The sequence below is a fragment of the Cryptomeria japonica genome, chromosome 9, assembly GCF_030272615.1.
Source record: "Cryptomeria japonica chromosome 9, Sugi_1.0, whole genome shotgun sequence".
In the NCBI taxonomy this organism is placed as follows: domain Eukaryota; kingdom Viridiplantae; phylum Streptophyta; class Pinopsida; order Cupressales; family Cupressaceae; genus Cryptomeria; species Cryptomeria japonica.
In genome coordinates this window covers 714,862,156-714,886,832 of record NC_081413.1, presented here as the reverse complement: position 1 = coordinate 714,886,832, position 24,677 = coordinate 714,862,156, and positions in this window count along the sequence as shown.

Below are 24,677 nucleotides of genomic sequence, written 5' to 3'. Positions count from 1 at the left end.
TCCAAATTTTTAATTTGCATAACATTTTACTAATGTTGTTGTCATATCTCTAAAAGTGTTTCATTTTGACTATAATCAAAATTAAATTAAAAAAAACATATATCATTCAATTTATTTGCACCTCATCCTTTATTATTGAATATATAAATATTGCACATTTCCAAACTCGATATCTCTTGGGGTACTTTAATTAGATTTAAAATATAGGTAAGCTAGTTATTTCTATTCATACTTCCTTATGAGTGTATAATGATATGTTATCCCTATTTTCTCTCTCATCCTAATGTATTTTAAAATTCCCTTGGGATAGATATGATCTTGTTAATATGAAGCAAGAAGTACTCTCTTACAACACCTCTAATAATTGGATAATGACTTATGCGTATATAGTAGTGTATATATGTATGTATATTATGATTACTCTATCTCTTAACTGATATGATGCATATTCTTTTGGATGGGAAGGAAATTATGTGTATGCTTAAATAATTAGGTAATTAGAATGAACATTTTTGACATCTCTCTAAGTATTATCTACAAGTATGAATTGAAAATTAAATAATCTATGAGTGAAAGGTAATCATATCTAGTTTCTTGTCTTCCTTTGATGGTCTCTTATTAATAAAATGAAAAATACAATTCATATTTAGATGTATCATAATCTCATTCTATCAATTCTTTGTTATTATCATTATTTAAGGAAAGGAAAAATGTATTGGTATTATGCTTCTTCTTTTTCTTTTATGTTCTCTTTGATGCTTGCACATTAAGACAATGAATTGCATGGTGTTTTAATTATGAGGTGATATATCATGCATATTATGCTTTATGTTAAGAGTAAAAGTTTTAATATCTTTCTTTTAATTTACCTTCTCTTTTAATTTATGTGTGATTGTTATATAGGACCAAATTTTCCTTATATGCTTGCTAAAATTCTCTCATGCCTTGTATTGTGGGGTTTTGGTGTTGATTTTTTATGTTGTTTTGAGTGTGATGACTCATCCCCTCTATTTAGTTGTCTATTATGTTGCTTTTTGTTTAAAATTATATTTTGCCAGAAATTTACCCATTTTTCTCTCTAGTGGGTTAATTGGGCAAGAATAGGGAGATTTATTGACTAATATTTAACATTGTCCAACTATTTCCATGACACAACCATGGTCCAGGGGCCCTCAAAGAGAACAATCTAAATCATGAAGCAAGAGTAACACAATGGAAGCAACAACATAAAATGTAGAAAATGCAAGATCAGATATCCACAATATCATAGATTCATCATAAACTAGCTGACAACATGCGGGCAAACATGTAGGCTTATTGACCTTATCACTAAATGCATTCTAGAATACAATCAATCCAGACATCTCATAGGCGTTCTGATTACAAATCATGAATTGATATCATCATGTATCTTTTCTATCTACCAAAGGATCAAATACAACAATATATATAACATTTAGAACACATCCAGGTTGGCCACAAAAGATTACATTCTACAAGATAGGAAAATTGAATGTGTAAAATATGTCAAAACCAAAGTGTGAAGATCTCCTCTGCCAAGGACACAAATGAAGTGCGGACCACCAAGGAAGGTCGGCCAAGGTCTTGGGAACATCATGGGTGGTGCCAAATAGATCCACAAGCCAAGAAAATGCTCCACCGGAGAAAAAATCTCTAACTAGCCGTTAAGCTCAAAACTTCTCCAGGAACCAATAAACAAACGATCTGGAAGCAACAACTTGCTGGAAAAGGATCCAAATGAACTAAAATTTTGGAACAAGATATGAGAACAAGTCTGGAAGCCAAAGCTTTGATCTGAAATGAAAAATGAACAACTTTTGGAGAATGCTAGAAGAAACACAAAACTTGCAAAACAAAACTAAACATAAAGAAAACTAAAAACAAATATTTTTGGTTGATACAAGATTTCTTATCGACTAGGGATGCTCCTGCATCAGACACCCCAGGTAGAAAATGTGTTCTATGAGAGGAAGGTCATTAACATCGAAAATGATTCGGGATATAGACCCCATGCTCATTTATGATCCAAATGTCATCTTTGTCTGCCAATTTCTTTCTCCTTACCTTTTAAGGCACTTCTGCTAGATTCTCCAAGTTCTTCTTCTCTTCTCCTCTCTTTCCTTGCTTCATACCTACACACTGTCTCTTACCACCACTCCCTTTCTTCTGCAAATCTGATTTAGTCCTTCCACAAGGTTTCATTTTATCTTCCACCATAACTCTAACTTCACTATAATCTGGTAACACCTTGCTATCAGACCCATCTAGAAGGTCCTTCTTCAAACCCAAGCCATCCTCTACATCCTTCTTTTAAGAACAATAACTCTTCACAAATTTCAAGTTCTTCACTTCCTTCTCCTTCTCCTTCAAAGAAGGAAAAGTAGACTTCTGTCCATCCTTCTCAATAGTGATCAGGTTCCTTCTACAATCATAGATAACTCCTCTATCAAGCTGCCAAGGTCTACCCTGCGAAACATAACAAGAACTCATAGACACATCACACAATAATTCATCCTTGTAAGGTCCAATATTGAAATTCACCCAACACTGCTCTCTCACCTCTTTCGCATGATCATATTTCAAATAACTCACCCTATAAGGACAAGGATGCTCAAGCCTCTTCAAACCAAGATTCTCTACCATATCCTCGAATACCAAATTATTAGTACTTCCACAATCCACAATACCTTTACAACACTTACCTCTTGATTTGCATATAGTTCATAAAAGACTCTTCCTTTGTGTAGGTTTGGTCTCCTCTCTGCTTTGCAGGACTCTTCTAAACATAAGGGATTCTCCTTGCTCCAGTTCCACCATACTCACATCTGCAACTCCAATTTCCTGGTCCTCACGTGCTAAGAAATTCCTTGTCATTCCTTTGTTACAAGTTCCTTGAGAACATTCATAAGGTCTGTAGCGTCCTAAAATTGCGACACTTGCAATTTCGACTGCATTTCGGTCTTCACGATGGCGACGCAACATGCAACCTGAATGGAGACCCCAAAACTTGCTCACGACACTGAAAACTGCATTTTTCAAGCACCCTGGCCTGAACCTCCTTGCACCCTGATGTCCCGGGAGGTGGGACCAGAGCGCCCAGCGCCCTGGTCCCTCAGGACCAGGGCGCCCAGCGCCCTGGTCCCTGGGTCCTATTTTGGGCCCGGTTTTCCTAAGTGATATTGGGTCTTTTTGATTGCAATTTGGAAATATACTTCCCTGGTCGGCCTAAGGTCGGGAAAATCAGTCTATCAGCCCTAAATGACAAGTATATAAACTACATTTTTCTCTCTCATTAGGAGATGAAGAGGATATGTGTACAAAGCGTGGAAATTATACTCAAGCATTCAAGCATTCAAGCATTCAAGCAATTGATCATTCCAAGTCTCCATTCAAGGCTAAGTGTTGCATTCAAGTCAAGGATTCAACCATTGAAGAGGAGATCACTTATTACATGCTACATACTACAATATACAACATCTAAACCTTCGCACATAAGGATACAAACATCCTTAGAACAAGGTATTAGTACTTGTTTTACAGTCATTTACATTTACAGCTCTTGCTCATTTCTTGGTTAATTCCAAAACCGGGGTTTGACCTAAAGGCAAACCCCTAATCCCTAACCCCCCAATCGTCTTCGCTTTTCTATGTGTAGGTTGCAGGTACGCGGCTGAAATTGAAGATCTGGAATCCTTGTGCAGAGACGAACAGATCCCCCTTCGTTTCGCGGATTTTTTGGAGGACCGTGGCGCCGGGCGCCATCGTCCCGACAACTTTTGCTCAAATTTGCAGGACAGCGCCGTATCGACATTTTACTGCTAATTCCAGGTCCGTAGCTTCATCCTATAACCCGAACTCAGTTTATAAGCGAATCTTTATGACTTTCTATGCATCCTTAGCTTAATTTCCTTAATCAACATTCTTTACAAAAGAGGGTAGCCTTGCTCTCCTAACCCTTGAAATTCATTTAGCATCCAATCTTACATCGTGTGGGATTGAATCTTATGAGTTTCAACCCCTCTTTTGAATGTAAAGTCTTCCCCCTAAGTGAAAACCCATCGAATCCTAGCGAACCTCCCTTCTCTCTCCTTGGAGTTAGAAGAGGGGAGACCAACTAGGGTTCGATCGCGATTTCCGCTTTACATTTTGGTGAACCCGATGTGAACATCCTTTCTGATTTTTCATGCTTAGATCTGAAAAAATTGATTACATTTCCATGTTTGATCTTTTGCAAAGTTTTAGAGGTGATTGCATTAAAACCCTAAAATTTCTTTTTAGTAATTAAACTTACGAAATGTCTAAATGTTAATGCTTGTTTCAGATCTGTCCTTCTATTACAAATTATCAATTCATATTTGTGCTTTAATTCTGAAAATTAAGTGGTTAAAAGTCAAAACCCTAATTTTTGAAACCCTCTTGATTCAACCTTTGTCCGACAATTTGACCGATCAAAACATCTCCAAATCAGCTGTAACTTTGGATTCCGCAATAAAATCACAATATCTTTCATCCCTGAAAATTTGGAAAAAAGTTGCGAGGACCGTGTTGCACTCCGAGCGCCATCGTCCCCGACATTTTTTCCAAAATTTCGGGAGCGAGATCTTGCTGTGTTTTCTTGCTAAAATCCAGAATTTTGGCTGATTTTGTCAATTATAACACCTTCAAAATTACAGTCAAAGTTGGTCTTGTGATTGCTTGGTCTAAGGCTCCTAATCATTCAAAAATTATCGAAACTGAAATTTTGTGTCAAAATTGTGTTCTTACTGTCTTAGATCTGAAAATTGTATTTGCATTCATTCGAAATTTCAGTGCTTTATTCAAATATTTGCATTTTGTGACTTTTGAAATTAAGTGCCTAATTACAACAACTTTGATTTCCGCTTTCAAAATTGAATTTTGCGTGAGATTGAGTCAATTTTCAAATTTCAAAATTTGCATTGCTCTTGACATTCCCTCTAAAATCATAAAATTCAAAATTTCAGTCTCCCTCTCTTTTTCAAAATTCAAATTTTGCATTTTTCGACAATCTTGATAGGGTTCAATTTTGAATTTGCAACTTTAATTTGGCCTATCTACAGATCGTAAAATCCCTGAATTTTTTCAGATTAGCTCTAAAATCATTACACCTTTTATCCCTGCAAATTTCGAAAAAAGTTGCAAGGACCGTGTTGCACTTCGAGCGCCACGGTCCCGAACATTTTTTCTGAAATTTCGGGAGACTGTTGTGATTGCATTTAACAGCTTAAATCTGGAAGATTGGCTGGTTTTACTAAAAATTGCTACCTCTAAAATCAAAATCTTTTCTCTCTCTCTAGTGCATGAGTTTTACAACAATAAGCCCTACTTACACTATTCCCGTTAGACGAAGCCGTAGAATTAAGTCTTTCCGAGGTTTAACTACTGAGGAGATGGAACCTAATTTGAGTAGTCTTTTTAACGAGGACATGGGTAATTCCTCTAATCCTCCTAATGATGAAGAAGCTCCCCATGAAGTTTCTGTTGAACAACTTTCCAAATTGGATAACCAATTTGACGATTTTCACCAATGGATGTCTCATGAGTATCCCGATAGTCAAGCTCTTCCTTTAATTGAGGGTCTAAAATGTATGCTTCAAAGTGATAAGAATGGAATTGATGTTTTACGTGGTATCGCACACATTGTGGATTCGAATGTGATGCCTATGAAGAGTTGTGTTGAATCTTTAGGTTATACACAACCTCCTACACAAGTCAATCATTCTATTCCTTTGACCACTTCTATTGTTAGTTTACCTACCTTTACATCAAACATCATGGCTACCTCTATACAAGACATTCCTCCTGTGATTACTAGTCATGGGGGCAATCCTCCTTCTTCAATTAACCCTATTCCTTCATTTAATCCGACTTCTTCATTCATTCCTTCAATAAGTGTTCCTATTACATCTTCACAAATGAACATGACACAAGGGGGCAATTCATTTAACCATTCCATTCCTCCTTGTAGTGTTCCTCCTATCCAATCATCCCCTATGGTTGACTATCATAGGGTCCCACCACCTTACTCTTTACCATCTTTCAATAACATCACACCTCCATCTCAATCTAACACACCTAATATGAACTCTTCGACTGAAGCTACCATTAATAATCTTGCACAAACTGTCTCTTCTTTACAGCAACAAATTGCCTCTATGAATCAATCTAAGTTTAGTGTGCCCACATTTGATGTTGCGAGCCCACTTTCTCTTGACATTGTTCGAGCTATTCCTCCTAAGCATGTTGAAATCCCGCATTTGGAACTTTATAATGGTAAAGGAGATCCGCTAACACATGTTAAGACTTTTCAAACAATATGTACTGATTTTGCTTATGACCAAAGGTTGCTTGCAAAACTATTTACTAGAACATTAAGAGACAAAGCCCTACAATGGTATTGCTCATTGCCTTCTTATTCTATTACTTCTTTCGAACAACTTGCAAATGCTTTCATTCAACAATTTCAAAACAACATAAGTCCTAAAGTTACTTTGATTGATTTAATGCATTGTAAACAAGGTGTTAAAGAAAAAGTGACTGATTTCATTGGTAGATATAAGCATTTGTATGCTCAAATTTCTTTTCCAGTGCCTGATAATGATATTCAAAGAATATTTATTTCTAATTTGCAAAAAGATATTCGAGACAAACTTCTATTTTCTGAGTTTACTTCTTTCCAACAGTTGTGCGCCACTCTTCACAATTATCAACTGACTGTGAGTCAAATGGAACAATCACATCCTATGGCTCCGAGTGATAAGGGTGATAGCAGTCAACAACCATTTGGGAAGTTTAAACCGAACAGAGATTCCATCAAATTCAATGAAAACATCATCAACAACAATGTGAATGCAGCATCAGGTGTGCCTCCTATTTCTAAATTTTTCAAGAAAGAAAGAAAGTATACTCCTTTGAATGAATCATTGCATGATATTATGAATAAGTTATTGGGACAAAATGTGCTCACCCTTCCTCCTATAAGACAAATTGATCCTGCAAAGATTACTTCACCTTATTTTGATCACAAAGCTTTTTGTCACTTTCATCGTCAGCCTGCGCATGATACTGAAAAATGTTTTTCTCTAAAGGGTAAAATTCAAGATTTGATTGATAATAATACTATTTCTGTTTCTGGAGTGAATGATAAAGGCAACACATCTGTAGCTCCTCCTAACCAAAATCTTCAGATTTTTACTGATCCATTACCTTCTCATACTTCTCATACTTCTAATGTGATTGAGGCTAATGATTCCTCTTTCTCATCTGATGGTCTTGTGTCTATGACTCCGAATGTGATTAACTTTGTAGAGCAGCAAGAAAACCCTAAAGAACCTTCCATCACATTTGATTCTAGCGAAACCATTAGAGCACCTGATGGTCCTTTATACGTAGTTGCAAAAGTCAAAAATACACCTTGCCGTGGAGTGCTTATTGATCCTTCGTGCATGGTTAATGTTATTACTAAAGAATTTCTTTTTACTTTGCAATTGAATCAAGTGATCTATGACAAAATAGATGTGATTGTGAAACTATTTGATGCATTTTCTTCTCCTGCAATTGGTTCTATTACATTGCCTATTGAGGTCCATAACAAATCCCTTGATGTGAACTTTGCTATTATTCCTTCTTCCGAACAATTTCGTGTGAAGCTTGGCTATCCTTGGCTATCTTCCATGAAAGCTATTGCTTCTCCTATTCATAAGTGTTTGAAATTTCCCCATAATGGTGAAGTTGTTACTGTCAATCATAGTCTCTTTAAACCAGCTGAAAGAACCTCTAGTGTTCCTATTGATTACTTTTGGCCTAAACAATTCCAATCTCTTCCTCCACGAAGTGATCATCTTTTCAAATCTTATCAAAAGTGGAAAACAGATATGATCCTATCTCTAAGTGAACCTAGAGCACCTAAACTTGACATTCCTATCATTCTTGAGAAGGAAATTCTTCCTTTGAAAGACAAAACTAATGTCTTTCCCCAAGAAGATTCCCAACCCGTCCCTATGGATGCGACTATGTCTATGCCTAATAAATCTTCTAAAAATAGACCTATACCTCCTCGTCATGATGGACTTGGTCTTCTTCCTAAACCAAAAACTCCTCCTTTATATGGAGCAGTTCCTCCTCCTGCCTTCTATAGAGAGAAGAGACCTTCTTCTTCTCCTATTATCCAGCCTAAGAGACCACAACCTAAACACCCAAGTGATAGGGATGAGAACATTCTTCCTCCTCTATCTTCTACACTTCCTACTAAGACTAGACGTAATCATTCTGCACGGGAACGTCGACGAAAGCGTCGTCTTAGGGCTCAAGCAGCTGCTTCTCAAACTTTACAAAAACCAAAAACACCTTCAACAAGCATTATTCCATTTTCTCCTCAGCCGGATATTGAGTCTAAATCTCCTAAACATAAGATGCATGATGGTCTTGATCCTGTGCGAGTTAAAGATCCTATTTTTATAAATCTTGATGATGATATAGATGAAAATGTTACTCCCTTTGCTTCTGATAGTGAATATGAACTTGTTGATGTTGATAACCATTTATCTAATGAATTTTCTAAAGAACTTATCCTAGCTCCTAGACAAGAACAATGTGGCTTGGAACATGAACATAGCCCTTGTTTGGATCTTGTGATAGCTCCATCTGCTGTGTTGGATGTTCCTCCTCTAACGTGTTCCCTGCCTTCCCGAAACATTGATCAGCAAGATCGGGGGGTAGATGACATGCTAGACTAGTTACATTAGCATAGCAGACTCTCTCCCCCTCTCTTTTGTTACTTCTTCTATATGTTATTCTCATTCTTCTATTTGTCGTCCTTAGTGTTGTCTACTTGAGGACGATGCAAAGCATTGAGATCTCTCGATCTCTCTCATGTTGACTCAAAAGACACATGTGTTCCCTTCTTCTAGGTGACCTTCCTTGATTGGGGAATGAAGAACAATTATGCATACATACATATGATATATATACATGACTTATCATACAGCATACTGACCCCAAGGAAGGCGAAGTCACCTCGTGCTTTGTGTTTTGTGTCTATTATCCTTGGGCTTATCTCACACTTGGGGGCTAAATCCTTGCGATAACGTGCTCCTTTTTCCTTTCTCATTTCTTATGTGTATCACTACGTTAAAACAATCACCCCCATTGAGGCGTGTGCGATCGCTTTAACGTAGGGGGGCATACACCCTGTCTATCCTTTCAAAGATACTTGAAAATTTCTTGGCAAACTTAGCTTTGTCTTGAAGATTTTTGGTATTTCTTTTGCATGACTCATAGCGAGGGAACCTTACTACTGACAGTCATGGTTCTTCCTCGTGATCTTCCCTTTTACTTTGTCAATCGAAGTTGTAAGATCCTTAGTCCACTGGGGGCTTGGTGTATCTTGCCTCCTTGACGTGGTGAAAGTATTTCAACGTTGTTTCCTTGTACTTTACCAGAAGTATGAGCATACATACTCCCGCTAAAGTGGGGGCTAAATGTAGCGTCCTAAAATTGCGACACTTGCAATTTCGACTGCATTTCGGTCTTCACGATGGCGACGCAACACGCAACCTGAATGGAGACCCCAAAACTTGCTCACGACACTGAAAACTGCATTTTTCAAGCACCCTGGCCTGAACCTCCTTGCACCCTGATGTCCCGGGAGGTGGGACCAGAGCGCCCAGCGCCCTGGTCCCTCAGGACCAGGGCGCCCAGTGCCCTGGTCCCTGGGTCCTATTTTGGGCCCGGTTTTCCTAAGTGATATTGGGTCTTTTTGATTGCAATTTGGAAATATACTTCCCTGGTCGGCCTAAGGTCGGGAAAATCAGTCTATCAGCCCTAAATGACAAGTATATAAACTACATTTTTCTCTCTCATTAGGAGATGAAGAGGATATGTGTACAAAGCGTGGAAATTATACTCAAGCATTCAAGCATTCAAGCATTCAAGCAATTGATCATTCCAAGTCTCCATTCAAGGCTAAGTGTTGCATTCAAGTCAAGGATTCAACCATTGAAGAGGAGATCACTTATTACATGCTACATACTACAATATACAACATCTAAACCTTCGCACATAAGGATACAAACATCCTTAGAACAAGGTATTAGTACTTGTTTTACAGTCATTTACATTTACAGCTCTTGCTCATTTCTTGGTTAATTCCAAAACCGGGGTTTGACCTAAAGGCAAACCCCTAATCCCTAACCCCCCAATCGTCTTCGCTTTTCTGTGTGTAGGTTGTAGGTATGCGGCTGAAATTGAAGATCTGGAATCCTTGTGCAAAGACGAACAGATCCCCCTTCGTTTCGCGGATTTTTTGGAGGACCGTGGCGCCGGGCGCCATCGTCCCAACAACTTTTGCTCAAATTTGCAGGACAACGCCGTATCGACATTTTACTGCTAATTCCAGGTCCGCAGCTTCATCCTATAACCCGAACTCAGTTTATAAGCGAATCTTTATGACTTTCTATGCATCCTTAGCTTAATTTCCTTAATCAACATTCTTTACAAAAGAGGGTAGCCTTGCTCTCCTAACCCTTGAAATTCATTTAGCATCCAATCTTACATCGTGTGGGATTGAATCTTATGAGTTTCAACCCCTCTTTTGAATGTAAAGTCTTCCCCCTAAGTGAAAACCCATCGAATCCTAGCGAACCTCCCTTCTCTCTCCTTGGAGTTAGAAGAGGGGAGACCAACTAGGGTTCGACCGCGATTTTCAGCTTTATAAGGTCTATGTTCAGTTTCTCCACACTTGAAAAATTTACCTAAGAACTCCTTGTTGCTATTGCCATTCCCTTTTCTTTGTGTCTTTTGATCTGGTTCTTTACTCCATTTAGTTTTGATTCTTCGTTAGTAATCTGCTTCTCCATATTGCCACTCATCTGCCCTCTACTCACTGCATATCTCTCTCTTCCTCTAGGGTTATTCTGTTGTCTTCTCTTCACTTTCTCTTCTACCTTTAGAGCATATTGGTAAGTCTCCACAACCATAGAAATCTTCAGCATACTCATCTCATCCTGAATGTTAAATTAAAGTTCATTTATATATCTATCCACCTTCTCCCTATCCATCTCTAGATGTCCAGATCTGATCATCACTTTGTAGAATTCCTCAGTATACTCTTTCACACTCATGTCCTTCTGCTTCAAGTTCTGCAAGTTCCTAAACAATTCCAACTCACAGTCTCCCAGAATGAATTTAGCCTTCAATCTTGCAACCATTTGTCTCCACCGGGTGATTTTCATCTCACTATTCTCCACTCTATTTCTTTGCAACCCTTTCCACCATAAAACAAAGTGCCCTTTCAACTTAGTTTGTTATAACTAGACCCTTTGTGGGTTTTTAATATCTTTAAACTTGAATTAGTCCTCCAACTCTCCGATCCAATCTATCAAGTCTTTCGGATCCAATGTACTTGAAAAGTTAGAAACCTCAACTTTATGAATTTTACTTACTTATGCCACCACTCTAAGAAATCTATCTTCTCCCTCATCTACCGGTCCTTCAACCTCTTCGGCCTCTAGCTCTTCCCCTACATCTTTGTAATTATCCTCTGATTCTGAATTCCTTCGCAAACCAACCAACACATTTTGGATCTCATTCCTCATCTCATTTATGAAATCCTCCATCCTCTGTTCTACCCTTCTATGGTTCATCCTTCTTAGTGACATCTCCTCCTTTGATATGGTGCAACTACCTCAACTCAGTGATCTGAAGACAAGGTTCCAATTGCCTCTCCATCGACGATATGTTGAACACACTTGTAGTCTGCCTCGATTTAGCAATTTGTTCACCCAAAGGAATGCCTCAAGGTTCGCAACCGACTCTAATACCATCTGACGAAACCATGGTCTGGAGGGCCCTCAAAGAGAACAATTCGGTTCATGCAACACGAGTAACACAATGAAAGAAACAATAACAAATGTAGAAAATGCAAGATTAGACATCCACAATATCATAGATTCACCATAAACTAGCTGACAACATGTGGGCAAACATGCGGGCTTACATACCTTATCACAGAATACATTCTAGAATACAATCCATCCAGACCTCCTAGAGGTGTTCTCATTACAAATCATCAATTGATATCATCATGTATCTTCACTATCTACCAAAGGATCAAATACAACTATATATATATATATATATATATATATATATATATATATATCATTTGGAACACATCCGGATAGGCCACAAAAGATTGCATTCTCCAAGACAAAAAATAAAACGTGTAAAATAAGTCGGATGCAAAGCATGAAGATCTCCTCTGCCAAGGATACAAATGAAGTGCAACCCACCAAGGAAGGTTGACCAAGGGCCTGGGAACATCATGGGTGGTGCCGAATAGATCCACAATCCAAGAAAATGCTCCGCTAGAGAAAAAATCTCCAACTAGCCATTAAGCTCAAAATTGCTATGAGAACCAAGAAATGGATGATCCAGAAGTGACAACTTGCCGAAAAAGGATCCAAATGAACTGAAAATATGGAACAAGGAACAAGAAAAAGTCTGGAAGCCAAAGGTCTGATCTGCAACAGAAAATGAACAACTTTTGGAGAATACCGAAAGAAACACAGAAGTTGCAACACATAACTAAACAAAAACAAAACCAAAAACAAATATTTTTGGTTGATGCAAGATTGCTTATCGACTGGGGATGCTCCTGCATCATTCCAATTTTAGAGGAAAATTTAATATTAAATTAATTATTTGGAGGGTCATTTTGGACATTATATTTTGTGCCATGATGGGGAATTTGAAATATTTCTGATTAATGACTTTCCCACCAAGATGGAGTGGGAAATTGAAATATTTCTAATTAATGATTTTCCCACTAAGAGAAAATTTGGCAAGCAAGAGTGAAGTGAAAATTTGTAATATTTCTTAGAATTAATAATTTTCCTACCACAAACAAATTTGGAAAGCAAGAGAGGAGTGGGAATTTGTAATATTTCTAATTGATGATTCTACCACCAAATTGACCAAGGATAAGATGAATACAAAGCATATTTGAGGGATTCATCTTTATGCCATTTTTAAATCTCAAATTTTGATTCAATGAACTTCATGTTGTCCAATTCTTCACTGGACAAAGACCGAGATTAGAGGTTTGTGGATGAAAACCTATATAATTTTTAGTTGGATGGTTGATGAAAACCCATTATTCACATATAACAACTTTATTTAAAGGTTGCATTGGTGCTTCAAGATTTTAATAGTTTCAATAGATTTTCATTATTTTTGTTCAAGGCTTCATTGGTTTTGTAGTAGGATTCTAGAAGTGTTCTTATGTGTTACTATTGTGATTTAATTTTATTTTGTAAGTGTTGCTATGTCTCGTCATTCTAAAACATTAGAGATCACATTTGTGTATTGTTGGTCAACATTGTGTAGTTTTGGTATTATGGGTTTTATTGCATAGTGACTTTCTTAGCATAGTTGTGAGATGTTTTTTTATAGTTTAGTGTTATAGTTTGATATGTATTTTCGGTTTGGAAATAAAATAATATCAATTTGTGGTGTTTACAATATTATTAGTGGTATTCGGTTGTAATAGTTTTTCTAGGTTTTGTTTAAAATTTGGAGTTTGAAGATATTTATGTTGCTACTATAATAGATAATTTTTAGACTTGGTTAAAGGATGCACATTATCAGAAAAATTATTTTTAGTAATGTTCTATAAAGTTCCATTTAAATTAATCCTTTTTGTACAAGAGTTACTAACTAGTTTGCATGTTTTTAGTGGAATCTATTTCCAAATCTAAGAGTACTGTTAAATTTTAGTTTCAGGACATTACTTTGTCTTGTCTCTTAATAGTTGTGTACCTTAGGAGTTTTTTTCTCTTGAGATAGTATCTCTATTGTATGTTTATGCTTTTACTCAGGAGAGTATGCCACATTAGGATGCTAGTTACTCCTATGTTGAGATGATGTTGTATCCCTCCTTGTGCATTTACCTACATGCATTTTCCACTCATGTTTGATATATATGTATTTGTGTTATGTTACAATTGTGTGCTTTTATAACACAACTGTTTTGTTTCTAGAATATTTTATGTTGTTTAGTTCTTTGTAAAATTTGGCCATTGTGAAAAGGTATTCCTTTGCTAACACTAGAATTATAACTGCATCACCCCACTGGCCCATCCTTCATTCAAACCTTCCAAGTCGATTTATTTACATACTAGACCTAGTGAAAAAAGTGAAATTTTCAAATAATGGTGATAAGAAATATAAGGTGTAGAGAAGGAGATGTTTTTTTTTATTTTTTCTGAAATACCTTGATAGAAGCACTCATATTATAGATTTCTTTCATGACTAATTTTTGTTTTATTATGGACTACAATTACTTTATTTTTTTACTTATTGTTTGTTTAATTTTATTTAAAAAGAATACTCTCTTAATCTAATATTAACTTTATCTATAAATATTTTTTCTTTAGACATTTTTAAGTAGGTGGTATGTTGTGCTTTTTTTGCCAGCATCTCGTTGGCTTTTTGTTGGTCTTTCGGTGGCTACTGGTTTTTTTGCTCTTGGTTTTTAGCTAGTCTTGTTTCTAAGTCCTAGGTTCTCTTGTGTTTCTTTAATGCTTTATCTTTAAATCTGTGATGTAAGGGGTTTCAAGTGTTGGAATTTCATGAAGATTGCATTAATGAAGTATAAGTGTTGTCATTGATGTCAATTGTAACTGGTAATAGTGTTGTATTCCAACCAGTAGTGATGCAGTAATGCAACCAGTAGTTGAGCAACAAAGGAAACCAGTATTACCATTGTAGTAGAGAAATCAACCGGTAACCCTAACCGATGGAGCTTGGTGAATCGGTTGTGTTGATCTATGATCGAATGGTGATCGGAGATGATTATGCCACGTATGCATGATGCACATGATGAGTTTCAAAGTGGTTGTTGGCACGTAGAGATAAATATTTTATCTTGGGAATGAGCGAGTACATTGCATGAAGTGGAAACCGTGTGATGAGTTACAAGATTCGATGAGCGATGATCAAGGAGCGGTCTAGGTTGTCTAGGACAATGTGCAGATGATTTCTATGTAATCTAATGGTCATGTTTGAACCAATTTATTTGTAATCTCTATGAGATCTTAGGTTTTATGATGTGTTACCAACCTATTGTTTTGCTTATAAGGTCGATGAGTTGTTTAGTAATAGTGTTGGCAATTTTGGTTAAGTGTCAGTGTGATTGATTTACAAACTAGAAGGAGTATCTGCAGAATGTTTTGAAGGCAGATAGGAGCATGAATAGGATTTGAACAAGTAGAGTAGTGCTATTACCAGATCAACAAGACCTTGTTGTTCTCTAACAATTACAATAGTTAAATCCCTTAACCGGGTAATCTTTAACATGCTTGGTGTTTTCTAAATCCTCTAACTAGGTGATCCATTGGCTTGGATTTGAAATCATCTATTGAGGTTACTCCTAATAGGGTGTTGCCTTTAACAGGGTATTGTAGTCAATCCCTTAATCGGGTGGTCCTTAACCGGATCTATTCCTAACAGGACATTTTTGTAAAGCTTCTAACAAGGCTTGGCTCCTAACAAGGCGAATTTAAGAAGAGTTCAAAATACTTGTGGGTATTCATCCCCACCATGGTTTTTCCCATTTGGGTTTCCACGTAAAAAATCATTGTGTCAAGTGGTGAATGGTTTTTGTGGTTATGTTTTGATATGGTTAATTTGTTTAACTGGTAAAGCCACTTAGATGTGTTAAGATGAACATAAGTGATTTGAAATGTGCTATTACTAATGTTAGCAAATTGGTTTGATGTTTTGGTTAAATGGTTTGATGGTTTCAAATCTGTTACACTGTTATATTGGTATTCTAGTCAACCAATAAACTTGACAATGCAGTTGCAGTTTATAGTACAGTGTTTTAACCAGTTAGTTCAATGATTGATTTATGAGTTGGGTTTGTGTTTGGTGAAATTTTAGTCTATTTCCTATCTACTGATTCAGCCCCCCCTCTCAGTAGTTGTCTGGATCCTTATTGATTCATCATATCATCATCAGGTCCCCTCAAAACTTGTTTTTGCTTAATCAAAAACTTTATCTATAAATATTTCTAAATATTAATAATTCTTTCAATGTCTAAATGAACCTAGGGGAGAGGAGCCTGAACATACATGGGGACCAATACGTGCAATAGTACTGAGGCGGTTAGGGGCCCATAGGTGTGCGCCTGACCACCTAGTATATGTCAATATGTGTCCCAAAATGTGTACATATGTTTATCAATCAACAACCCCATTTAATTTTCACATATATTCAAAATATAAAACATCGGTTCAAAGATAAACCTTCATTACATGCATCATTCTTCAAAATCAACTTGTCCTATTCATGTCCACAATCCTACATGCACAAGATTGGGCCCATAGTTTAAACATTAAGTCTTTTCATAAAACATTAAAATTTTAATTTGACCACGTTTTGTCCATATCAACTGACATAACCACACCACCACACCACGTGCACACCCATGGACTCAGATATTTCCCAAAAAAGGTCACATAATGATACTTTTGTGTCCATGTGTGCCTCATACCACACAACCCCCTGAACATGTTTCTACACTTGCTATCCCATTTGTCTAGGTCGAACAATCTTGAACTGGTCACTTTATCACACTTATTGGTCATGTCACCAACATGCGCACCCGCATCCACCACAACAATTATGTAAGGCCACCAATTTCCATACAAAATCAATCAACTTAGACTTAAATGACAAAAGCAAACTGGGTATGCAAATTAAATGGAGATTCAAACTTCAAATTCAACATAGTACAGACATTAAAGAAGGCACAACAAAAAATTCAATTCAAATTAAAATTCCTATATATACAAATGGTCATGAAATCACCCCATTGCAGTCACCAAGAAGACACAACAAGAATCAAAGAGGTGCAATAAGATAGAGCACATCAAAGAGGAGCAAGAAGACACAGGAGCAAACAAACACATTCTTTTTTCCAAGTATTAATCTTCTTCACAATCCACATTTGTTTTCATTTACCTAAGGTAATGACTATATAAATGTTTCATTTCTATCTGCCAGTTTCATACAACTACTATATAGTCACTTGTATGTTTTAAAAAACAACTATTACATACCTTACCAAAATCTTTCAAAAAATAATCACCATACAACAACACTTTTTATTTCTTGCGGTCTCCTATGGGTCTATTTACTTAGAAGTTTGCCAACTCCCTTTTTGGTTGCGATGGCCACTAATCATCACCTTCTACCCCCCTCCCTCCCACCTCCTCTATACCACCTTCTTTCTCACGAACATACTATTCCAACAATCTCCACCCAACAACTGCTTCCCACCTCCTTGTTTCTCGATCATCCCCTATTCTCCATCTAATAAAGGGGAAGAGGGTTGTATCTCCTTCCTCATCAGCCCCATTTTGAAGATCAAAACCAATTCTTGGGATGACCCTACTAAACAAAGGTTGCAGTCCAAACAACCATTCCTCCCCCACGATTCCCTTCAACAACCACTCTGCTTTTTCTGCATTCTTCCCAATCTCCAACCCCCATGCCGCCACCATGCTAACAATATCCATGTTGGTGTGATACCTGTGTGGTGTTTGCATGAAACACTCCCCAAGAAACACCTTCAATGTCATGAGGAATCCGTTGTCATGGTGCTTGAAAATTGATTTCAACCTCTTGTTAGAAATTTGGCCAACAAAAGTGAGTTGTTGCCTTGTTGTGTATAGGGTGAAAGTGGCTTCCATGGTTTCTTGCAACTCCCCACTGCTTCCCATTCCCTACAGATTATTTGAAATAGATTACATTCTCCACGCATAAACTACTTCACCCCTATAAATACAAGCAACAACTATAATTTATTCTCCACTTAAATGCTTTGGGAAAATGGTAGTAAGCCAAATTTTTGAACGATCTTCCCACAATTAATGCACCCTCTGCCACCTCATACCACTTACTATATGGCATTTTATATGAAATGCATAAGAAATTACAAAAGCTTTATCAATTGTTCAAAGCAATTGTCCCTTTTCAATTCCTATAACTCAACATTTATTTCCCATGCATTTTATAATTAATTTTCATTAATTCACACACACACACACACATTATTTAGAGAAATTATCCATTTTCAATTCCAACGGCTCACCATTTATTTCCCATGCATTTTATAATTAATGTTCATTAATTTTCTTTCTCTCTCTCTCTCTCTCTCACACACACACAAAAAAAAATAAAAAAATGTGTGTGTGTGTACGTATGTATATATGTATATATGTCTATATATATATATGTATGTATGTATATATATATATATATATGCATATATAGATATGTATGTATATATACATATATATATGTATATATACGTATGTATATATATACATATATATATGTATATATACATATGTATATATATATACATATATGTATATATATACATATATGTATATATATACATATATGTACAAATACATTTCCAGACCCAACTGCTACTACACGGATACTGACTCTGCTATTCTAAGAAGCCCACTTCTAGATGATGAAGTCTCTCCCTTCGAATTAGGCAAGTTAAAGATGGAGCACCTTGTCAAGAAAGGTATCTTCTTAGCACCCAAAAGCTATACCCTAATAACCGAAGATGCTGGTGATATTATCAAACACAATATATATATACATATATGTATGTATATATATACATACATATATGTATATATATATATATGTATATATGTATGTATATATGTATGTATATATATATGCATATATGTATGTACATATATATGTAGACACCTAAAAATGTCTCATTGATCATGTACTAATTATTCGCCTAATTGATTAAATAATTCTTGAATTCTTGAATTAAATTAATTAATCTTATTCTTCTAAATTCATATTTTTCATCATCTTAATAATTATTCTATTTCTATTTCTAATCAATTAATCATTAACCCTTTTCTAAATATTAATTAAATATTAATTATTTAATTAATTATGATTTAATCCTTTAATTTAAATAATCTTTATTATTTAATTAAATTCAATATCTAAATAATTAATTAGTTTCTTTAAATTATTTAATTAACTAATTAATTCTTCAAATTCAAATTCTAAATTCATCTAATTTCATTCAAAATCATATTTCTTCTAATTTCTTCTAATTTCAAATACATGTGCATGATTTTAAAATCAAATTGAAAATCAAAGTCAAAGTGCAAGCACATGCTAAATTAATTAATTAAATAAATCATTATCTTTTCAATCTCTATTTCTATCTTCCACTTTGCTTTTTTCCATCTATTTTAATTAATCATTTCAATTAATTGATTAATTGCATCATTTCTCTAATTCTCTCCAATCATTCTTTTTGTATATAAAGCTTTCTTTGTCATCAATTAATTATCCTCCAATCATTCTTTTTCACCTTTCAATAAGTTTTTTTTATCAAACAGTTAACTCATTTATCTATTCAATCAATTCAATTCCACCTCAAAATCAACAGTTCAACTATCAATCAAAAGAAGTTTCAAAGTTTCAAGAATTAATAGGGAAGTTTTTTGCATCTCCATTTGTAAATCCTTGTCACTAAGTGTGTTAATTTGAATGTTCCAAAGGATCTTAAGGATCAATTGACTGCTTATCTATGAAATGTTTTGCACCTCCAATTCAATTGGTGTACTACAAAATGCTAAACAAACATAGTCATCCTTGTTTGAATAGGAAATGCATCTTCATCATGCATATTGCATTAACATAGGTCATGTCAAAAATTCATTGTCTCCACATGTGTTCTGCAGATCATCATGTCATATAGGTCTTCATACTGGGGGCATAACTGAAAAAATCCTTAAAATTATATAAAGTCCTGAAAAATCCAAAAACATTTAAAAACACAAAAATCAATAAAAAACATTCAAAATCAAACCAAAAATCAATCAAAAACATCAAATACGTTCCTAAAAAAATACCAAAAACATCAAATACAATCCTAAAAAAATCAATCAAAAACATTAAAAAATCAATCCAAAACACCACAAACATTCAAATATCAATCCACAAAATCCAAAAAAATAAATAAATCGAAAAAGCTCTTGGAAAAGAACTAAAAATAGAAAAACAATCAAAATCAATCAAAAAACTTACAATAAAATGTCTCGCAAGAATCAAAGATCTTAGCAGATATCCAACAAATGCTTCACACGAAGTTAACAAAGGATACAACTATCTAGTCAAACATCTGCAATCAACTGATCAAATTGTCTTATCAATCATATCATATCCATATCAAGTGATCATTATCTTGTCTTAAACAGAGATGGATACACTCGAAATCAGACAGGTCAGTCTTAAATGGGGTCCACACTTTCTGAAATCATACATTATCAACCATCACATCAAGCAACCGAGAACGAAGGCACATATCAGTATAGCTATTGAATTTTGTCCAGGCCAGTCTCTATCTTTTATCATTTGGCAATAGATTATGTTCCTATGCTACTCAAGGATGTCCACAAGTGACTAGAGGAGCCATGATGGACATGCTCTTTTTCTTTTTTTCTATTTGTGGTGTGAACCAATGAAGTTCTAGGGAAATTTCTCTAGTGGGTGTTTGTGATAGGAGCTTTAATCTTGTGACTGTCACATATACCTCGGCCCCTAGCGTAATTCCCAGAATGGAGGGTTCACTCCTTGTCTGCTACATGTTTGTTTGTTCAATGAGATATCTTTACATCTTGGTTCCTAATACCCTAATGTGCTCAGCTCCATTGTTCTATAATAAGGCTCAGTGATGAGTATATATTGCCCTATGAATAATGACACAAGTTCGTGAATCAATCATTCTCACTTCACCTCATTTTCTTATTTCTAGTATGTTGATTATGTTCTCATCATCTTTTTCTAAATCATATTCTATCATCTAACATTATTCTTTCATTAACCTATTCTCTTTTTTCATCATACTAACATCTCTTCAAAGTATATTTGAGTCAAAAGAGGTAAAGCAATATTTAGACATTATCAAACAAAAACAAATTGCATTCATTCCATATTACATATTGCATTTATTTTAGATTAATTGCATTCATTTAAATCATAATCATGTACTATAGATTGCATTAATTCATTTAAGTTGCATTCATGTAGTTCATTAATAATATAAATCATTGCATTAAAACATATAGAAATCATTCATAAATCATATAGACACACATCACACATCACATAACACATACAATCATACATCATATAAAGAACGCAAAGCATAATAGAACGCCGCCAAAAAACTGCATATCGTATATATAACTCAAAAATGGTAATGTGTCAGAATAAAATCATCATAAAATGCCCAAAGGCTCAGATAACATGATCTAAAGTGTCTTAACCCACACTGCCTCTGTCTCTAGGTGGATCATGTTTGCTAGATCCCACCCCGAGATGTCCCAAAGATGTCTGAGGTGGACCCATAGAACCACTGCTACTAGTCCTCCATGAAGTAGACCTTCTAGAACCTGAATGACCTCTAAAATCACTAAAACTAGGAGCTCTCTATGCCTCAAGTACAAGACCTCTTGTGTAGCATAATAAAGCCTATCAAACTATGTATGCACATCTGTATCTGGAGCAAAATGTTGGTCGTATGTGGCCTGAACCAACTGCATCCATCTCATCGTGTCATCTTTTTCCCTCTGGAGATGATCTCTCACTGGCTATCTGATCCCCCTCCCTCTCTAAAGCACCATAATCCCTATGGAATAGATCCCGCTCAACACCCTTTCGCTCCCTCAATCTCGCCACCTCATCCTCTAAACTCTGAATCTGTGCTCTGAGAATTTGTGGATCATCATCATCCCCGTCACCACCCTGTCCTCCATCCCCACCCCCTTTGTAGCCGACACATCCTCTAACTCAGGCATGTCAGTATCATTCCCATCCTCGTTGCTCAATGATCTTGAAGTCGAATCATCATCATCTTCGCTATTGCTAGACTCAGTGTCTCCACTAATGTCTATATCCTTGTCTCCCTCCTCATCTCCTCCTCCCTCCTCATCTCCTCCTCCACCCTCATCTCCTTCATCATCTCCCCCATCTCCCTCCCTCTCCTCCCTATCAACCCTCCTCCACTATCTCAAATGACATATCTGCTAAGGTGTGATCAGAACCATCAGATCAGTAAGTAGAATAGGCCTATGTTTGGTCCACCATGCATCATACTACAGTGTCATCCCTAGATTTGCAACACCTTCCCTCCAACCCCACTGTAATTCTTGAAGTGCATCAAACTCTGCAGCAGCCACATGTGGCTATATACATGCACCCCAATTTGAAACCTCACGCGTAACTTGAGCGAAATAAGCTCTCACCATAGGTACTCCTTGTACCTCCCCAAATTGCCTAAGTACTCATCCTGGTAGGTACATCTCAATGATCCTCTATCTCCATAGTCCTACCAATGAGATATCTTTGTTGTCTACAAAATGGTAAATGTTCATCATCATCCGCCCAACTGGGGCAATCCAAGTACGGTCTTCAAATAAAGTGTTGTAAAATGTCAAGCTGATGTCGCCAATACAATGTGTTACCTGAGCCCCTATGTCTAATCCCAGGTGTATATCTTTAAGCATATGGCCTCAAGTAAACAATACTGTGCATCTGGTAGTATACCATTGCTAATAGACAAGCACCCCAAGCATACACATGCTAATGAATAATCATATCATGAAGGTCTCTGCCCCATCCGACTGGGAATCCATGACCTCTCCTATCAGGGATGAGTAGACTGCCTACAATACTGCATAATACTACTGTGAGATCATCATAGTCCAAACGAGCCCATGGTATATCATAATGACCATTGATCTGTAAGTCCTTCTCGTCACACTCAAAAAGGGCACACAGTCCTGCGATACCATCACCATGATCATATACGACTCTATCTCCATGAATGAGATTATGAAGAATCCAGCAGACATCCTCTAATGTAATGGATGCCTCACTGGTAGGAAGATGGAATGTACAAGTCTCAAAATGCCACCACTCAACTAATGTGGTGATAAAGGCCCCGTTAGCCATAATCTCTAGAAGATGTAACACATGATACAAACCCAAATGTCAGATGTGAGCAACCTCCTCATCAAGTAATTGATCCTGAAGATCGAGACCACTGGGTCTACTCTGTATGCAATATAACACTCCAATATTCTCCTGCACAATAAAACATGATGAAAATGTCAGATACAATACTTTATGATAAAAAAACATCATACACATGACAACAAGAGAAGAGCAATGGAAGTCATATGCGATCATGGAATAGGGAGTTTTGATTAACATATTTTACATTCATATTTCTTAATTGCATTATTTTATTGGTTTTATGTTTGAATTGCTTAGATAGTTAAGGAATTCATGATTTTCCTTATTTCCTATTTAGCAATGGTGAATTTGAGCATAGCACATTTTGGTGAACCCGACAAGAACAACAGCTAATTAACCTTCTCTGTTTTCTGTGTGATTTTTGCAGGTCGTATGGATTTTTTCATTTTTTGCAGGTTTTGCACAGATTTCAAAGCAGATCTCATCATCACGCAATCGTGTTTACAGAATCACGTAATTGCATAGACATATTTACGCATTCATGTAGACACCAATAGGCATTCATAGTTTTTCATTTTCTTGTTTGAGTCACGCATTCGCTAATATTTTCACGCAATCACCCTCATATTTTTATGCATTCTGAAAAGTGTTACGCATTCAACCAGACATCATTACGCATTCACCCAGACATCATTACGCATTCACCCACACATCATTATGCATTCACCTACACATCATCACACATTCACCTACACATCATTACACATTCACCCACACATCATTACGCATTCACCCACATATCATCATGCATTCATAGTTTTTAGTTTTATAGGTTTCTGGTAAAAGTTTATGCTTTTGATAGGGTCCAGTAATTATCTTTTTATCTGTCACACATTCACCCTATCATTTTCACGCATTCGCTTTATTAGTTTCATGAATTCACTCTGTCATAATCATGCAATCAACTATTCTTAGTTACGCAATCGGGCAAGTATAATTATGCATTTGCTTCTATCAATTTTTTATTCTTTGTTTTTTGTTGATTTGATTTTACTACTAATCATCTATCTGCAACTTGTGGCGAATTTACAAAAAAGATCGGATTAGTATTAGATCAATTGCACTCATAATCTCACACTTCATCTTTTGGTGCTTAAAATCAACAATGGTTAAAATGGACATGCATGCATAATCTCACACTTCATCTTTTGGTGCTTAAAATCAACAATGGTTAAAATGGACATGCATGCATAATCTCACACTTCATCTTTTGGTTCTTAAAATTAACATTGGTTAAAATTGACATACATGTATAACACTTCGATTTGGGCTTAAAATCAACAATAATTAAAATTGACATGCATGCCTTCACATTTCAATTTAGTGTTTAAAATGGACATGCACATGCGTATTCAACACCTCAATTTAGGCTTTAAAAAGAACGCGAATCAGACTGCATTAACTAACTTTGCACCCGCCTTCAGGGTCTTGGGAGAAAGGAAGGAGGTGATAACGACACTCAATTTTATTTTATT